This window comes from Peromyscus maniculatus, chromosome 10 (assembly GCF_049852395.1).
Source record: "Peromyscus maniculatus bairdii isolate BWxNUB_F1_BW_parent chromosome 10, HU_Pman_BW_mat_3.1, whole genome shotgun sequence".
Classification (NCBI taxonomy): domain Eukaryota; kingdom Metazoa; phylum Chordata; class Mammalia; order Rodentia; family Cricetidae; genus Peromyscus; species Peromyscus maniculatus.
In genome coordinates, this window is record NC_134861.1 from 89709153 (window position 1) to 89727248 (window position 18096).

The 18096-nt window shown below is 41.5% G+C and overlaps 1 long non-coding RNA gene across 1 annotated transcript; it reads left to right on the forward strand.

Annotated features, from left to right (window-relative positions):
- Window positions 1–3125: 3125 nt before the first annotated feature.
- On the forward strand, window positions 3126–17398 carry LOC143267536 (uncharacterized). The gene is made up of 2 exons (XR_013042675.1): window positions 3126–3181; window positions 17162–17398. It is a non-coding gene; the product is annotated as an uncharacterized LOC143267536 (long non-coding RNA).
- Window positions 17399–18096: the final 698 nt, after the last annotated feature.

Here is an 18096-nt window from a genome sequence, read left to right on the forward strand (position 1 = left end):
CATCAGCACATGTGAGATTCTGTTTAACCCCAACAATAATAATGGACTATTCCATCAGCACATGTGAGATTCTCTTTAACCCCAACAATAATAATGGACTCTTCCATCAGCACATGTGATGTTCTGTTTAACCCCCACAGTAATAATGGACTATTCCATCAGCACATGTGAGATTCTCTTTAACCCCCCACAGTAATAATGGACTATTCCATTAGCACACTCAAGAAACTCAAGGCTCCGGGTAGTTCCATCAGTGGTTTGTTCACTCAGTAAAATGCTGAGTCAGGGTTTGGACCCATCATCTCCTTTATCATTAAGAAATAATATGCCTGGTCTTTGTAGTTTGAAAATAGGAGAATGAAATAAAACCACTAAAATGTTTGGGATTTTTTTTTTGGTAGCAATTATTACCAAGAGGGCTTCCTTTTAACCTAGTCTGGAGTTTGGCAAATGACCCTTTAATTTTTGATCATTTGTCACTTGGCTTAACTAGTTGTTTGAAGATGTTAGTAGAAGATGAACATCCCATTCAATTGAAATTTGGGATATTTCGCGCATTAAATAGTTCATGTTTTACTTCTTTTCTTTTGTCATAGATACTTGAAAATTACTGACTTTGGAAAGTAGCAAATAAGCACTACATATTCACCATTAACATTTGTAAGTGTGGCTACATGTGCACATTGATACACATCACAGACACTAGCTTTTCGTCCTTCACTTACTTTTATAAGGTAAGGTCATTGCTGTTTTTGTTGTCTTGTTTTGTTTTAAGGATTCTTTTTCTTTTTAATTCTTCTCTTACACGTTATATCCGGACCTCAGTTTCCTCTCCCTCCACTCCTTCCAGCACCCCCTTCACCTCCCCTCGCCCCAGATCCACTCCCTTTCTGTTTCCCTTCAGAAAAGAGCAGGCCTCCCAGGGTATCAACCAAAATTCGGCATAAGTTACAAAAAGATTAGGCACATTCCCTTATTTCAAGGCTGGATGAGGTAACCCAGTAGGAGGAAAAGGGTCCCAAGGGAAGGCAAAAGAATTAGAGATACCTCCCACTGCTACTGTTAGGTATCCCACAAAAACCCCAAGCTAAACAACTATGGCAGGTATGCAGAAGACCTAGTGCAGACCCATGCAGGCTCCATGGTTGTTGGTTCTATCTGGGCTGTTCAGCCTCTGATTCCTGGTCAGTGTCAGGCATGGGCTCCCTCTCCTGGCATGGGCCTCACGTTGGACCAATCGTTAGTTGGCCATTCCCAGGAGTTCTGTGCCACCATTACCCCAGCACATCTTGCAGGCAGGACAAATTGTGGGGTGAAGGTTTTGTGGCTGGGTTGGTGTCTCAGTCTCACCACCAGAAGCCTTGCCTGGTAATATGTGATACTTTATTTAGTGGCAGTGTTGCTGTGATGTGGTGATGTGACAGATAGGACCTAGGTCAGTCCGATGGCAGAAGTAAACCATCGGAATTATGAAGTTCAGTAGTTGAGGCCTTCATAGTAGCAAGGGTGTTTACTAAAGTTTCGTCTAAAGTGCTGAGAATATAAATGATGGTTGAGTTCTCAGCCCTGAACAAGGCATCCTATACCAATCCAGCTAAAGCTCTGGGAATATCATGGAAGAGGCTGTGGAATGAATATAAGAGCTGGAAGATGGGAAGAAGGACTGTGAAATACCAACACAACTTTGTATTGTATTGATTGTAGATGTGGAAATACACAATCCTGTGCATGGCATAGCCTTAACAATCAGCCACAGAAGCTGCTGTTACCTGTACTGGGCATACACTTGCCAGTCTGTCAACAGATAGCCATGGATGGGGACCTGAGGAATATGGAAGTCCATCTCAAAGAAAAGCTGATGTTTTGCATTTTATTTTATTTTTTAAACTCTTACATTCCTCTTTGATTTGGAAGTCATTTGCATTGTACCTCATACTCGGTAGTAGCTGGTGTGTGTTATGATTTGGTGCCTCTCTACAGTATTTGTGCGTAAGGAGCTAACGACCAAACAGTTGACAGAGTCGTCATGAAAATGTTGATGATGGATAAATTGTCATTACACAGGATTTGTGTGCCTTCTATCGGGTGACATTCCGAACCCCTCTACTGCATGATGCTGTCTGTCATCTAGAAGGCAGATCAAAGATAGGCATTCCCAGTTAATCCCAGCGATGCCCTGTGCCTCCTAAGTGCATGCTGACTTGCCCTGTGTGACTGGAACTGACACTTCGTTAGCAAGTTGCTTTGAGCACCCACCTATGCCCGAGAGAGCAAATAGAAAAACAGAATTCTCATGAAAGTTCAACAGAATCTGTCTACTCCTGGAATAATAATACTTTCATGTCATCTCATTCTTTTTTAAAAAAAATTTTTACTTTAAAAGCAATTTAGTGCTCTGATAGGAAGATGGAGACTTGAAGTGATAAGGAGAAAACAAACAACAACAACCAGCTGTTATCAGTGGAAAGACTCGTAAGAATTTGCACAAACACTGTAGGAGGAAATACAAGTTTTTCTGATGACTCAGTGGGTGAAGCACTAAGTCTGCTGACCTGAGTTTCATCCTTGGGACCCAAGAGGTAGGAGAGGAGCAATTCCTGCAACTGTTCTCTGGTCTCCATACCTGCACCAAAGTGTGCACACCTACCCTCCCACAGTACCACACACATGCGTGCACACACACACAGAGAAGTGAAATAATGTGGTAAAGATGTTGTGGGAGGATATTGAGGACATAAACTCCACCCCAGTTTAATCAAATTGTATAATCAGGGATTTTTTTTTTCTAGGAGAGGGTAGGAAACCGAGTTTTCACGTATCCGAAGAGTTTTGCTTTATTTTTGAAATTTCATTCTGTTCCATTTTTCCCCCCTGAACTTTATTCTGTTCTATTTTGAATTTTACGTCAATGGGGAAACCAAACCCTTCAGATTTATATCACCATGCTGCTGAGAACAAGGCTGACGCATCGCGTGCTGGTGAGAAGCCCAGTGCGTTTTGTCTCTTCTTGTAGACAGCCACACACAGGAGGTGTGCATCAGCTAGGCAACAGCGGCTCCTCACCCATCTCACACAGCGTCTTTTCTCTCAGTGTTTCCCATTTGACGAGGGGTTCTTTTTCTTACAGGATTCTCTTCTTTACATGTCCCGAGGTTGGGAGCACCCTGGCTGGACATCTTTGGTAAGTCAGAGTTCACTATGCTGGGTCTGGGAGAGGCTTCCCCAGTGGCCTCATCGTTGAAGAGTTGGCATCTGAGTTCCGCACGGTTTTCTCACCCACATCTTTCGCTCCAACAATTTAAATTTAACCAAGCTTTATTGAGCATCTGTTTCTTTTGTTATTGTTGTTTTACAATTTACAAGGCAATGCACATAGCCCTGGTCAAAAGTGGTTCTGTATAGTTTAAAAGTAACTTTAATCTATATTTTGCTACATAATTTTGGTAGCATAAGTCAGTATAGATGTAAGATATAACTTGTGCATAGAAGAACAGATTACAATCGAACACATCAGTGGCTTCTTCCTGTGTAGAGATTTAAAAGAGGATAAAGTATGTTTCAAATTCGACACCTGCTTAAATAGATACATGGTTTCACTCTCAGACATTTTGAAATTTTTATCTATTGTGATTCTTTTTAATTTTAAAATCCCCAGACACTTTGTGTTAACAGTGGAGATAACCTTTTAAATCATTGAATACATTTTAAGCTTTTCCATTTTCAATTTCATTTTATCCTTATTAATTTGATAATTTGCTGAGTTCCTTTTCTGTTCATTGATTTGGTTACAATTGCTACATGGCAAAAGAGAAAAAATGGAATAACATTATATTAGATTTTGAAGGAAATCTAAGGATAATCTAATCTAACCCTTTATTTTAAAAATGAAACTGAGGCCAAGGTTAAGTGACTCATCTTGGTTCACACTGCTACTTAGAGACAGATATTCTGACACTAAATCAATCACACTTTCTAACAAATCATACTGTTCACATCCAGCATGAGCCTTTCAAGCCTCGTGCTGAGACGATCCATGATTTTCAGCGTGAACTACCCAGTCTGACTCCAAGTGTTGCGTGAATGCTCTGCTCACAGTCGTGGTATTTCATTTTCTCCTTTTTCTTGTGTGTGTGTGTGTGTGTGTGTGTGTGTGTGTGTGTGTGTGTGTATGTGTGTGTGTGTGTGTGTGTGTGTGTGTGTGTGTGTGTGTGTGTGTGTTGTTCAGAGGAGGATAGTGGATGACTTCCTATATTGTCCTTTGCCTTATTGCCAGGTCTGCAGGCTGATTGGCACTGAGCTCCTGGGATCCCCTTGTCTTTGCCCCTGATACCCGGTGTTAGGCATTGGAGTCACACTCAACATTTTATGTGGATGCTGGGAACTCAAACTCTAGTCCTCATGCCTGCCTCGCTTGCGTCCTTACACTGAGTCATCTCCCCCATCCCTCGTTACCTAGCTGTTAGCTATTCATCTATGGAAGCCAGCCTGCTCAATGTCTTTCATTTTTTCTTGCCAGTATGTATTTCACACACTGATTGTTTAAATTAATCTTGATTCCATACTGTAAGAATAACAGTCCTGAGTATTTGAATAATAAAATCAACTCATTTCTGTAATAAAGAAATTAGACATATGAAACAAAGGTTGGAGTTTTAGCATTTTAGTGGTCCTCAAGGTTGCTAGAAGGACGTACGAAAGTTTTTCATTTAAGACCACAAATATTAAAATATTTCTGATGCATGCTTAAGGTAATGTGGTATTTTGTTTTGTCTGGCAGGAACACCACATGGTGTTCTCAGATCTCATTGGAACCCACTGTAAAGACAAATGTTGCCTCAAACTCCTTACAGTGGTAGGGTAGGAACACTCAGGAGGGCTCAGACCTCACAGGCAGGAAATATTCTCAATTTTGACCTCTTCAGAAATCAGTTTATATGTATTTGCAGGGATGTCTAGCAGGACTGATAGCTGCTCAGCACAGATCCTTGGCCCTTTCCAGACCTCCATACTGATATTATGTCTTTAGTGTCACTGTCTGTGACTAGCCATATATCCTGTTGTGTATTACTCTGTTAATTGTGGCTTCATTTTGTTGTTGTTAAAAGTATGTATTTTATATGGGTCGCCAAAGTATCTCAATTCTGCTTTGACATTCCCCCCCCCCATTTTTAAAAAGTGTATGGATCTAAATGTAGCACAGATTGCTTTGAACTCTGGGCATGCAATACGTTTGGGTTTAGTTCTTGCGTTTGATAACGGACGATCCTAGTTAGCGATAACTGTTAACTTGACACAGATTAGAGTCACCTAAGGAGGGAGTCTCACTTGAAGGATTGCTGAGATCAGGCTGGTCTATGGTCATGTCTGTGGAGCACAGTGTTGATTGTCAATTGAAGGAGGGATGTCCAGGTCACTGTAGGCAGCACCATTCCCTGGACAGGTGCCCCTGGGCTGTGGAGGAAAGCTAGCTAAGCATGAGTCTAGGTGGGCAAGCCCACAAGCAGTTCCCTTCATGGTTTCTGCTTCAAGTGCCTGCATGAGTTTCAGGTGGTCTGTGACCTGAGTGTAAGCGAGAAGCCCTCTCCTTCCTTAATTGCCTTTGGTCAGTGTTTTGTTACAGCACCTGGATGTAATCAGGACACAGGCTTATCTAAGAACGGATCTGACCTGCTTCCTGTGTCTAGATTCCCTTGAGAATTTTCCTTTGAGAAATGTCCTTAGAGAAGTGGGTTAAATTGCTTCTCAGTGTTGAAGAGTATCTTTGCCTGTTTTTAAAGTCTCTCCTTTTGTTAATGATGATATTCAGTTGGAATCACAATTATGTATTTGTCAGTTTTGGGTTTTGTAGATTTGAAGTTTGAGTTTGGTATTCTGGTTACAGAATGGGATATTCGGATGCCCCTATCTCTTAAGTGTCTATGCTGATTATTTTTATTTAAATTTATTTATTTATTTATTTATTTATTTATTTATTAGTGTGTGTATGTGTGCAAAATGAATGTGTGTGAGTATGGGTACAGATGCATGCCACTGTGTGCATGTAGAAAGGTTTTATGAATTGGTTCTGTTCCTTCTGCCGTGGCTTCCAGGAACTGAACTCAGGTTGTGTGGCTTTTGTGAAAAATGTTTCACTTGCTAAACCATCTCTTTGGCCTTGTGATTATTAGTTATGATTATCAACTTGATGGGAATTAAAATTCCCATGAAAACTGGGTTCCCTCCCAGACTCTGGGGATTAGGTACAAACTACACCCAAACACTCGTTTTTCACAGAGAGATCCTTTATTAATCAGGGAAGAAAAGTTAAAGTGGCTGCCTTCTGACTCTGGAAGAGAAACAGCAGCCAATGACTTTGCAGGTGTAATTCCTAGGAAGAGAAAAAGGGGATGGGCCAGGATGCAGTGGTAAAAGGAGATAGAAGGTGGTGGGACAAGGGATATTTGTCCTGGAGGGACAAAGGACTGCCTTTGGATAGAGAGCAGACAGATGTGGCCCACACAGGCAAATGGCAGTCTATAAAAGTAAAATGGGGAACCCTGTGTTAGGATGGGGTGTTTAATTGTAATTGGGCATGGTAATTAGGTGAGCTCAGAGGACCTGCTGATTGCTGGACTTCAATACTTTGGAATCAATACTTGCTGGAATCAATACCTCTGATTGCTGGACCTTGGTAGTCAGCCTCAGGAGGGATAAGTGACCAAATAAGGGAATAGGCCTTGGTGGCCAGCTTTAGGAATGTAACCTAACAGTTTTTAGCAAGACAGAGGGAATGGTGGAGAAGGGCAAGGCCTGCCAGAGCCATGCCAGCCATGCTGGACCTGGCCAGAGTCCCTTCAAAAACAAATCTGGGTATGTTTCTAAGGGGTCATTTACAGTGATTGAGGTGAGAACACCCATCTAAATGTGGGCAGTTCCACTCCCTGGACTGGGACACTGGACTGAATAAAAAGGAGAAATGGAGCTGAGAGCAAACAGTCTTCCTCGATGTTCCTAACTCCAGATGCAGTGTGAGCAGCGCCTCCTGCTCCCCCTGGACTGACTCCCCCCTCCCCGACCAGGATGGACTGTATCTGTAAACCATGAGCCAAAATAAATGCTTGCTTTCTTAAAGTGCATTTCTCAGACACATTCCACAGCAAGGAGAAAAGTGACTACTACAGTGTCCATTTGGAAAGGTTAAAAATGACACTAAGTTTGATCAGGTATTATTTTGGTTCAGAGCCACAAGCACCATTCCAGAATTGAGCATTCCTTGTCTTCACAGTAAAATATTTTTTGTTAATTACTTTTATATTCAGATTTAATATAGCCCCCAATCTCTCTTTCCCAAATGTCAAGAGGTTGGACTGACTTCACATGGCCCAAAGATCCAGTTTTCCAAGGATATGGTCAGCATTCCCACCCACCTCCTGAAGTTGTATGGGGGGTCCACTGCATGTCATTCATTGGTATAAACTCGGGTGGGATGTGAGGGACTCATAAATAGCAAAGACTTATGTTTCTCAGGGCATTTTGAAGATTTAGACTCCGTCCCAGAAGTGAGAAAAAACAACAAAACAAAACCAAAACCCAAGTCACATCTTTACTGTACAAGTAGTGTACTGCAGACCCTCTCTCTGAAAAGCTGTCTTCTTTCTTTCTTTCTTTCTTTCTTTCTTTCTTTCTTTCTTTCTTTCTTTCTTTCTTTCTTTCTTTCTTTCTTTCTTTCTTTCTTTCTTTCTTTCTCTTCCTTCCTTCCTTCCTTCCTTCCTTCCTTCCTTCCTTCCTTCCTTCCTTCCTTCCTTCCTTCCTTCCTTCCTTCTTTCCTTCCTTCCTTTCTTCCTTTTTTTTTAAGAGATTTCCACTATGCCATGCACCAGAAACCAGTGATAAATAATTTGAGTGTCACCTTTGAAGTCCCTTATCTGGGCCTTTGCAGCTTTGTGTGTCCATCAGTGTTGTTTGATAAAAAAAAGAGAGCCCTAAGGTTCAGTGTGGCTAGTGCTACAGTTGCCACAGCTTCTGGATTCGTGGGAACGTTCCTTCTTTATCTCCTCCAATAAATCTTGCTCAGAGTCTCCTTTGTCAGGTCTCAGAATGTCTGTGCCGGCTGTGTGTGTCTTCCAGTCACTGCATCCATCTACTCTCAGACTGTGGTTGTCTTTGCTGATGAGGTGTGATTCTTGGAGAAAGTAGTCACTGGATCTTGTTTTTTAGTCCAGTCATCTGGCCTGCATCTTTTTATTAGTGAGTTGAGGCCATTTACATTTAAGGTTGTTATTGAGACGTATTTACTAATTCTTATGCCTCTGGTTTTGTTTTCTGGTTGCTTAGATTATTGTCCCCCTGCCCCTTGTGGTATTAGGGGTTTGAGGGTTCACTGCATTGGGCAAGATAGATTCCTTCCTAGCCTTCCTTTGTCCACCTATTCCTCTTATTTCACCCACTCTTTAGAACCCACTCCCCAGAGCTACTCAGAGAGAAGAGAACAAACAGTGTGATACCAAATCATACAATATATGGACAGAAAATTGGTTAAAACATACTAATACATCACCAATAACCATGAGGTAGAAAATGGCAAAACCAATGTAGTGTGCCATGAAATGAAAATTTACCTAGGGTACACATGAACATACTAAATGAGTGAGGAGCTGGGGGAGGGGCGGCTAGAGGAAAAATAAGATCCAATAGAAGAAAATGGGGAGCAGGAAATGGTTACTAGCACTTCCTGCTCTCGCAGAGAGCTCAAGTTCAGTTTCCAGCACCCAGTCAGGCTGCTCACTCTTGCTTGTTACTCCAGCTCCACGGGATCCAGTTCCCTCATCGGGCACTCATACACATGTCACACACACACACACACACACACACACACACACACACACACTCATATGCATGCATAATGCACATACACGCACACATTTAAAGGATTAAAGAAAAAGTAGAGAATAATATTTTGAAGGGAAAAGAATAAATGATTAGAATTTTTGAATTAAAAAAATTTTAAGAACTCTCAAAGTGATTTCTTCATTATGAGAAAGTCCAAAAACAAAATCAGAAAAAATGTAACAAGGGTAATAAAATATAAAAATATTAAGAGCTTAAAAAAAAACTTAAGTTACTGTAGAAAAAGAAAAGAGAGGGGGCAACAGGAGAAAAAAGGATGATTACCCTGTGATGGAAAAGGTAAATAAATTCGATGACTTAATTTGGGCAATAAAGAATAAAATGGCTTTAATATGATAAAGTAGAAGTCATCCTGAATGAATAGTGAGAAGAAACCAAGGGGAAGTGCCTAGAGAAAAATCCAGGGAAAGATGGCTGTCGGTTGACTTCTGGTGCTTCAGAAGTAGAGCCTGACACACAGGCATCCTCCAGAGCTGCCATCCTTCAATGGCTCGCTTCCTTTGGGGGCACTGGCTGGCCCCCCTTGCCTTGGCAGTCTGGGACTGGGCAGGTTCTCCCATCCTCCTGAGACTCCCGGCACCATGCCTTTGGGTGGCTTATGTTCTAGCTGGGCAGTCCGTTCGCTGTGGGAGGCAAGCAGGGCACTGAGCTGTGTATAGGCAGAACGCTGTCTCGGTTCCTTTCAGACCCCTAAGTGCGGCTCGGCTCACAGTGCTGGAGGGACAGTGAATGTCCAGCACTCTATGGGCCTTCAGAGTTCTTTGTGCAGCACCTCTCTTGGATGGAGCCCCGTACCTCAGGCTCAGGGCTATGAGAGTCCAGATATTCTCAGCTGAAGAGGTCTGCTTCCAGCTACCTTTCACTGAGACAAGTCTCCTGCCCTCTCTCTGAACCTTTGAACTTGTCGATGTGTGTTTTCTGCCCGCCCCCAACCACCCACTCCCTCAACCCCCTACAGTAGCCTTCCCAGGGCTATCTCTCACCCTGAGTCTATGGATGTTTAAATTCAGGCTCCTTGATTTCTTGTCTGCTCTCGGGCTCATTTTTTTAAATCACTCACATCCCTCTCAAGATGTTGCCTGGGAAGCCCCTCGTTCATATGCAGAGATCTATGGATGGGACTCCTCTATCCAGGTGAGACACCCACCATCTCCCAAACCTGCGACTGGATATGAGATGTGTTTTCTTGTTGCCCTTAGAGATAGGACTGCCGTTCTCTTTTCACTTCCTCTGGCTTACCTCTTGGGATAGAGTCTGCTTTCCCTAACTCCACTGCATGGAAGCCTCCAGTGCACCTAGCTCCCTGAAGCCTTTTTACATGGATCACAAACGATAGGCACCCATCAGCCCCACAGGGGTTTTAGATGAGGAGAATGGGAGGGAGAGATGCATGTGTACTGCTCGTTGACAATAAGCAGTATTAATCTACTCTTTAGGAGGATGCTTTACCTTTGACCAAAATTGCCGCTGAATCCATGTGGGGCAGGTATCATAGGGAAAGACATAGCTATTAAAGTGTTGAGAGCTGACAGATTCTCAGTACTCACTTCCCGATGTGGATAAGAAATTAATATTTAGGTGGGAAAATTAGACTAAATATAGCGGTCGGGGGAAGTACAGAACTGCATCTATTTTGTGTTTGGTGGTTGTATCACCCAACACTGTGAGCGTATTTTATTTTTTATACAAAAAATGAATGCTGCTTTTGTAGGAGATACCATCTCATGTGGTGTGGAAATTATTCCTCTACAAACTGTATTTTATCCCAGGAAGTGATTGGTGTCAAAAGTATTGCTTGTATCAAGATCTATGTGCCGAGCGGAAGTTGCCGGGTAATATACAGTGAGCACCCCGATGCTTTATGCTGATGGTGTGCTGACAGGATTTACACCAGCTATTTTTTTTTTTTTACCTTGAACTGTAAGGTGCGTTAGTTTCTGGATTTATGTTTGCAAGACTTTTAACCATTTAGGTGTTATTTTTTAAACAATTACGCACATATTTATGATCGGCTCGTCCTGAGTTGAAAATAAATACGTAATGGTGTTGCTTATAGGAATATGAGCTGGTGTAGAGGATTGACAGACAGCACTTGAAATGGGAGTCACAACTACTCAGTGATGATTGTTATTAGTTTTTCAATGGTGTCCAGTAAGAAGGTCCTCTTTTAGTACTTTTATTTTTGTGTGGGGAGAGAAAGTATGCCACGGGTTGCTAGTGCATGTCACCTGACTTGAGGGAGTCCGTTGTCTCCTCCCACCACATAGGTGGAACTCAGGTTGTTGGTTTGGTGGCCAGCACCATTCCCCTCTGAGCCACTTGAAAGGAGGAGGTGTGGTGAGCGAGCACCCAAACCCTGGAGTCGGTGCTCAGGTTTGCATCCCAGCCTGCTGATGGACATAGGGCCTTGGCCCAGCTGCTGAACACTCCATAACTCAGTTCTTTAAAATTTAAAATGGGGCGAAGAATAGGATTGTTCTCAGGATTAAATGGGATAACAGAAAAAACACAGAAAGTGTTAAATGACTATTTTAATAATGGTGCTTTATAATAGTTCTAGTTCTTTTTATAAAGATTACATTTTATTTATGTATGTCTAAATCTGTGTATGTGAATGTGTGTATGTGAATGTGTATGTGTGAATGTGTGTGTAAATGATGTGTGCATGTGTTGTGTGAATGTGTATGTGTGACTGTATTTGTGTGAGTGTGTATGTGTGTGTGTGTGTGTGTATGTGCTATATGCACACATGTGTGTAGGTGCCTGCAGAAGTCAGAAGAAGATGTCCGCTGTGGTTATAGGCACATGTAAGCACCTGATGTGGATTCTGGGAACAGAACTCAGGTCCTCTGCAGGCCATCTCTTTAGCCCCTAATAACTGGAGATTTTGTAACAACCTTAGCTGTTTCTCTCCCCTTGAAATACATATGTGGAATGAGGTCTCAGAGAAGTTCAGTGTTGTATCATGAACACAGGCTGGGGATTGAAAGGTGTGGTTGGCTGGCCACTGTGGCTCACGACCTATTCCGCAAGCTGAAAAAGATGAGGCAGAGGGATCTTAAGTTGGAGGCCAGCTTAAAATACATATAAGACCGTGCCTCAAAACAACATTAAGAAGAAAACAACTAAACAAAAAAGGTGTGGCTGACTTTCACACTGTAATTCATTCCATTAAGCTATTGTTGCCTCAATACTGGAGCAAATCCCCCTTTCTATGGGAAATTTTGAAAGGTGAACACAATAGAAATACCTAAGCCCAGTTCTCTTGAAAGTTGTTAACCCCAAATAAACAAAATACACACTGTGCGGAAAGAAACCAGTACGTGGCCTACAAACATCTTATTTTGGGGAGGAGGATTAATATTATTACAGAGGCATAAGTGTAAAATTTATGCAATATGGTTAAATTGGAATTTATTGTAATTTAGAGAAATTTGGAGGGATTTTATGATCATGGATATTGCACACAAACTGTCACACACTCGAGAGCCAGTTTTAATTATGTGCACATGGATTATCTGATCTATTAGTTCTGGGAAATCTTCCTGTAAGTATTCGGGAGAGTTAATACCTATTTTGCCTCTTCACCTTTTGGAGAGAGCATAAGGGATTCTCTCTCTTCCGTACTGTCCCTCACTTCCTGAACCCTTGGTGGCAGATCCACTGAAACGTCTTCTCTAATACCTCTCATGGAATGGTTGAAAGCTGTGTGTTGGAGACCGTTGACATCCTCTCCCCGCTCTCCACATTTCCTGAACTGTTTAGAATTACCCCCACCAGAGCTCCAGATGTCTTCCTGCCGCTTCCCCCCCCCCCCCCCCGTGTAGCTATAGTTTGGCACTGAGCACCATCCCAGTACTAATGGTGTGTGTGCACATTGTCTATGATGTTAGAAAGAAACAAGACAGTGAGACTTTCCCCAGACCTGGACTCTCCCTGTGGTGGTAGTGGTGACGGAAGCCGAGACAGCAGAATGCTTTGTAATATCTTATATTTAATAATAAATACTAACAATAATTTAATATTTGAGAGAGCCAGGTCAACTTTTGACCTTTTCTTGTGTAGTACCTCATCTGCAGTGACCTTCCCCACTCCCCAGGATGACTGCGTTGGTGTCTTCTGAAAAGTCGTTGCCTCACACATGTTCCCACACAGTTTTAGTGCCCAGATCTCTCACTATCTCGAGTCTTCAATTGTTCTCCCCTTGAGCCCTGTTGCCTCAACTCCATGCCATTTCAGTTTTTATCTTTTATAAATTTCCTCACTTTATTCAATTTCCCGTTAGGGACTCTACTATATGGTTATAGGTCATGAGATGTTTCCCTATTTTTGTTTAGATTATTTCCTTTGACTAATATAAATAATCTCCCCATGCAAATTCTTAAACATCTGTGTTCATTGCCATGAGTAGAGCTTCTAGCTGTGTCATCCCTGCTGTGGGGTTTCCAGGTGTATTAAAGGCTTTAACGCATTTATTTTTGAGAGTTAACCAATGTTTTTCTCTTATCACTAATATGGTAGTAATCGTCTCACTAGAAACTGATTATAATCTAAAGTAATTTTATCAATTCAATAGATAAAGTGCTACAGTGATCATTCCCCTTGAATAGGGATCTTATTGTGGCCCAGGCTGGCCTTTAACTCTAGGTCATCTAGGCATTGAGTTCAGATGTGCCCACCATATAAGATGTAAGGTGTAAGATGTTATTTTTAAGTGATAGTATTTAAAAGTGAACATTTTTTGCATGTGGCTTGCATCTCTAGTATTTATAGTTTGTGGTGATTTGAAAATGTATGTTATATTTTAATCATGAAACTGTTTTATGCCCCAAATATCATGCCTTTTGTACTGATAGGATTCTTCTATAATCTAAGAATAGACCTATATATTATCCCTATTTTATAGCAATATGAAGCTCAGACATTTGCCTCTTCAATTCATCTGACATGTATTGTGTTAACTCTCTCTGACATATCTACCACATAATTAGATTATTTTTCCAAATATATAATATTTTCTTACAATTTCTCAATGTTTTCTTTACTCTGTTACATTGCGCTTGGTGGTCATCTGATTACTTCCATTAGTGAGGCTATTGATCAGATCCACAGGTTCTCAACTTGTTTTAGATACTGAAGTCTGAAGTTATTTTGATATTTGACAAATAACTGTCCATTATTTTGAAGTAGTTTTTCTGTTTAATACTTCTGTTGTCTGTTCATCTGGAATTACAGAATAGTTTTATCATCCCCTTTCCAGAATATCATACTAGAAACACTTTATACATTCAAAGTATTTTGTACCTTCTTATTTTGTTAGATAGTCCATGTTTTTTTCAGCAAAGTTGACTATTTCTAGTCATGCATATTTATATTCATTTTGTGGTGATCTATAGATGATTTTTTATAAATTTACTGCTATTCTGATTTTTCTCTATTGTATCTGCAAGCTCAATTTACTGGTGCACATCTTTAGCATAGTTTTTCTATAGTTCATTTAATAGTTCCCGCTGCTGGGTCTAGCACCAGAGGGAGCTGTAATGTAGTGGAAAGATCCCTCCTAAGTGAGCAAGATGAAATCTGAAGCCATGTTTTGTGAGTTGTTCCCATGTGGCCTTGTCCAAATCATCTATAAAATGGAAGAATTCCTCTCACCTCTCACAGAAGGCTCAGAAAATCCTTTCAGCATGGGCAGTGTTTGTGAGTCCCTTAACAGAGGATCTGGGGGGACTGGGGACCTGAAGGTGGTTGATAAGTGCTTCTACTATAGAGTGGGGATGGGCTTGGTCTGTGTAGGTTTGAGGTAGGACTTAATGGGAAATATATCCTTACCAGGAAGTGGAGGGAAAGAAAAATCATTGACAGCATTTACAGGATTCCATGGAATGGTCAGCATCACTCTCGAATTTTATGTACTATGTTGTCAATATCACAGGAAATGAGATGGTAGGTGAGCTTCTTAGCATGAGACTGTGGGACAAACAGTTCCCAGGAAGCTGTGCAACACAAGACTTGCTCTCTGCTGTTCCCCACTGTTGAGTGTTCTGGAGCTACTTGGACCTTTAGGACCTCACTCTACTAATGCATAAATAAAGCAAAGATTCCAGCAAGGTCAAGACTTACGGAAAAGTGTGACTGTTCATTCAAATGAAATTAGAATAGTGGTGGCATACTTAATTGATTCTGCTCTGTGGGTCTCTGTGTTGTTTTCCAGTGGCTTGGTATGGAAACATGCCACCTCACTTGGGTGCACTTAAAGTCATCATCAGAGACAGGTCAAAACCCGTGGATCTTCTGGGAAAGTTTTTACACACTCACACCTGCCTACCCACCGACTCCTATGCACAGGCATGCACCCACACCCACACCCACACCCACACCCCCCCCCCCACAATCATACTGAAAGAATGATAGCTGTTTTTAGTTCAAATATATTTTAAAGGAATTGTCAAATAATTTGTGTCTTTTAGACTCTGAAGTGTTGATAAATTCTTCACCACAGCCTTGTGATGGGTAACAGTAAAACTCAATGAAGAACATCCACAAATCCAGGGACACAGTGGAGATTATCACTCATTACCATTGTGAGAAAGGGATGATTAAACTAATAGTTACAGGGAGACATTTCTGGTGACAGGAGGCTATGATGAGAATGAACGGACTTCAATATACACTGCGAACCAGGAATAATGGGACGTGGCAGAAAGCCAATCAATGAGCGTGGCCCTTCGCTCTGATCAATGAATTACTTTCCCCTTTCTCTGCTTTCTCCGGAGAGCAGCACAAGAACCTTAATGAAAAATCAATAGCCCTCTGTAATTCAAAAGTGGGATCAATCGTTTGACTTGACTTTTTCCCCCTTGCTAAGAGAATGGCTTAGCGCCAGACAGAGTTCAGTCATAAAGAGCAGTTCTTTAGAAAAAATAAAAAGTCCTGTGGAAGCCACCTGACATCAGCCCACAGCAATTTGTATCTGCCATGGACAGGGATTTCCTCCCTTTCCATCTTAAAGACAGATGACTCTCTAGGTTAATTCTCCCCTGTATGTCCTCTTTCTGTTCCCCATCTTTAGAATTATAGGCAACCATCACCCGTTTTGTTTTCTTAATGGTTCTTGTGATAGTTACTGTTATTGATGTTGTTGATGCTGTAAGACATAGTTCATAGCTCTGAGTCCCATCTCTAGACCCACCAGGATGGAATAGAAACTAGATTCCTAGAAGTCCCTCTAGAAACCTCGTCTAGCATCTTTTAGCTGTTACCTCTGTGCTCAGAACAATGTAGGGATCATGTGTCCTTGACCTAAAAGCCAACATGACAGGTGAAAGGAATCTGGGGCGTTTAGGAATCATAGACTACTTTTCATTTATAATTCAGCAGCATCTGTGCTAGCTCAGATGCAGTGGTGCGTGGCAAATTTTCAGCCGTTGGCTCTCCAGGTGGGGTAGTCCTTCTGTGAATTTCTGTAGTATTCATAGTCCACTATGGCTGGTTTGGGGCTACCATACCAAGCATTACTGAACATAGGTTAGAAGGAGATAAACATGATGGACACAGCTTGACAACTGGTAAGAGTTTGCCATAGCACACCACAGTGGCCATTTGGTGCCTTTGCATGGTTAGAGAACAATAACCCCCTCTGGGTAGATGCTGAATGACTTGATGAATAGTGTAGAGATAAATTTCAGTTCGCAATTGTCCACTGGCAAAGCATGAAGTTCAATATTTTAACCTGCATAAGCAGATGTAAATTCTGGGAGTTCTTATCTTGGGTTCCTCTAAGGATGCATGGATTGGTTTCCATCAATCTACAAGTATTTCTAAAGACAACTCTGTGTGTGTGTGTGTGTGTGTGTGTGTGTGTGTGTGTGTGTGTGTGTGTGTGTGTGTCTCGGGGGGAGGGAGGAAGTTATCTGGAGAGATTGATGAATTCTATAGGATTTTTAAATCCTTAAGATCCTTAAGTTGTAAAGTTAAAACCTGAAAAATTTCAATTACACTGGTAGGAAGCTGAGTCTTTGGAAATACATTTGCAGTGAAATGCAACCCCAAGGTTTTTAAAGACACAAGACTTAGTAAGGATCGAGACTTCACAGTTTTGTAGGGATAAAGAGAATGTAAACTTCTGAATTCCTCATAGATAGATGTTGTTTTTATATTCTCTATAATGATTTACTCAGAGGACAACAAAATTTAGTATTCCTGCTTCCAGCATGCTAATCCCAACATTAAACACCAAAAGAATAAAAATTATGTCTCCCATTTTGTCTTCTAGAAGCATGAAATGAGTGCTCCAAGAGTCTAGCAGTCCTTGTCTGCCTTTGCTCCAGGGCTGGGCTCACACCCAGCTCATGGACATTTTGGGCAAGGCTGTGGATATTTGAAAATTATTTCTTCTGCCTACTCTTGGGAGGAAATCTACCAGAAGAGAAGCCACGGATGTTTGTTCTATTGGTTAAGACTGCACAAATAAGATATATGATCTGAAAGTGTCAATACAAAAAAGAAATTCTGATGTGTTTTCTAGTTTTCATTTAATCATTTCATGGTGAGACTAATTAGGGGAGGTCTCTCCATCACCATTTAGTTCATTCAGGAGCTGAGATTCAGAAAACATGAGACTAGCAAAAAACAAACAAACAAACAAACAAACAACCAAACAAACAAAAAACCCCAGCAGACACCCAAGTAGGACCATAGACCCCCAGCGTAGAACCATGCAGGCTGTGCTCTGTAATTCCTGTTGCATTGTGGGTGGGTGAGTGCCAGCATGGGAGGTTGAAGCAATCTTGTATGCTGGTTTGGTGAAGGATGTGCTGGGGGTAAACTATGCAAGGGTCTGCTAACTGAAATGTAATTTCAATATTCTGATGACATTTCTTACCAGTGCCTTTTATGACCAGATCTGTGGCCCCAGTGTCAAATCTTGGCCCTGTCTTTTCCTGGTTTCTGTTACCAAAGCCTCCTACCATCTGTTCTGTGAAATGGGGTCGTAGCACCTCCCTGATGACTGTAGTGACTATGAGTGGACAGAAAGTGCTTGGCCACATCTCAAAGTACATCGTAACATTCACTCAATGTTAATCATGTTCATTCTTACACTGGACTTCTGATTATTTTTCAAAGAAAACAACATTACTCCATCTAGAGGACGATGGCCATGTCATCATTTCCTAGAAAGTTTTATTTTAAAACATCTGTACAGAAAGA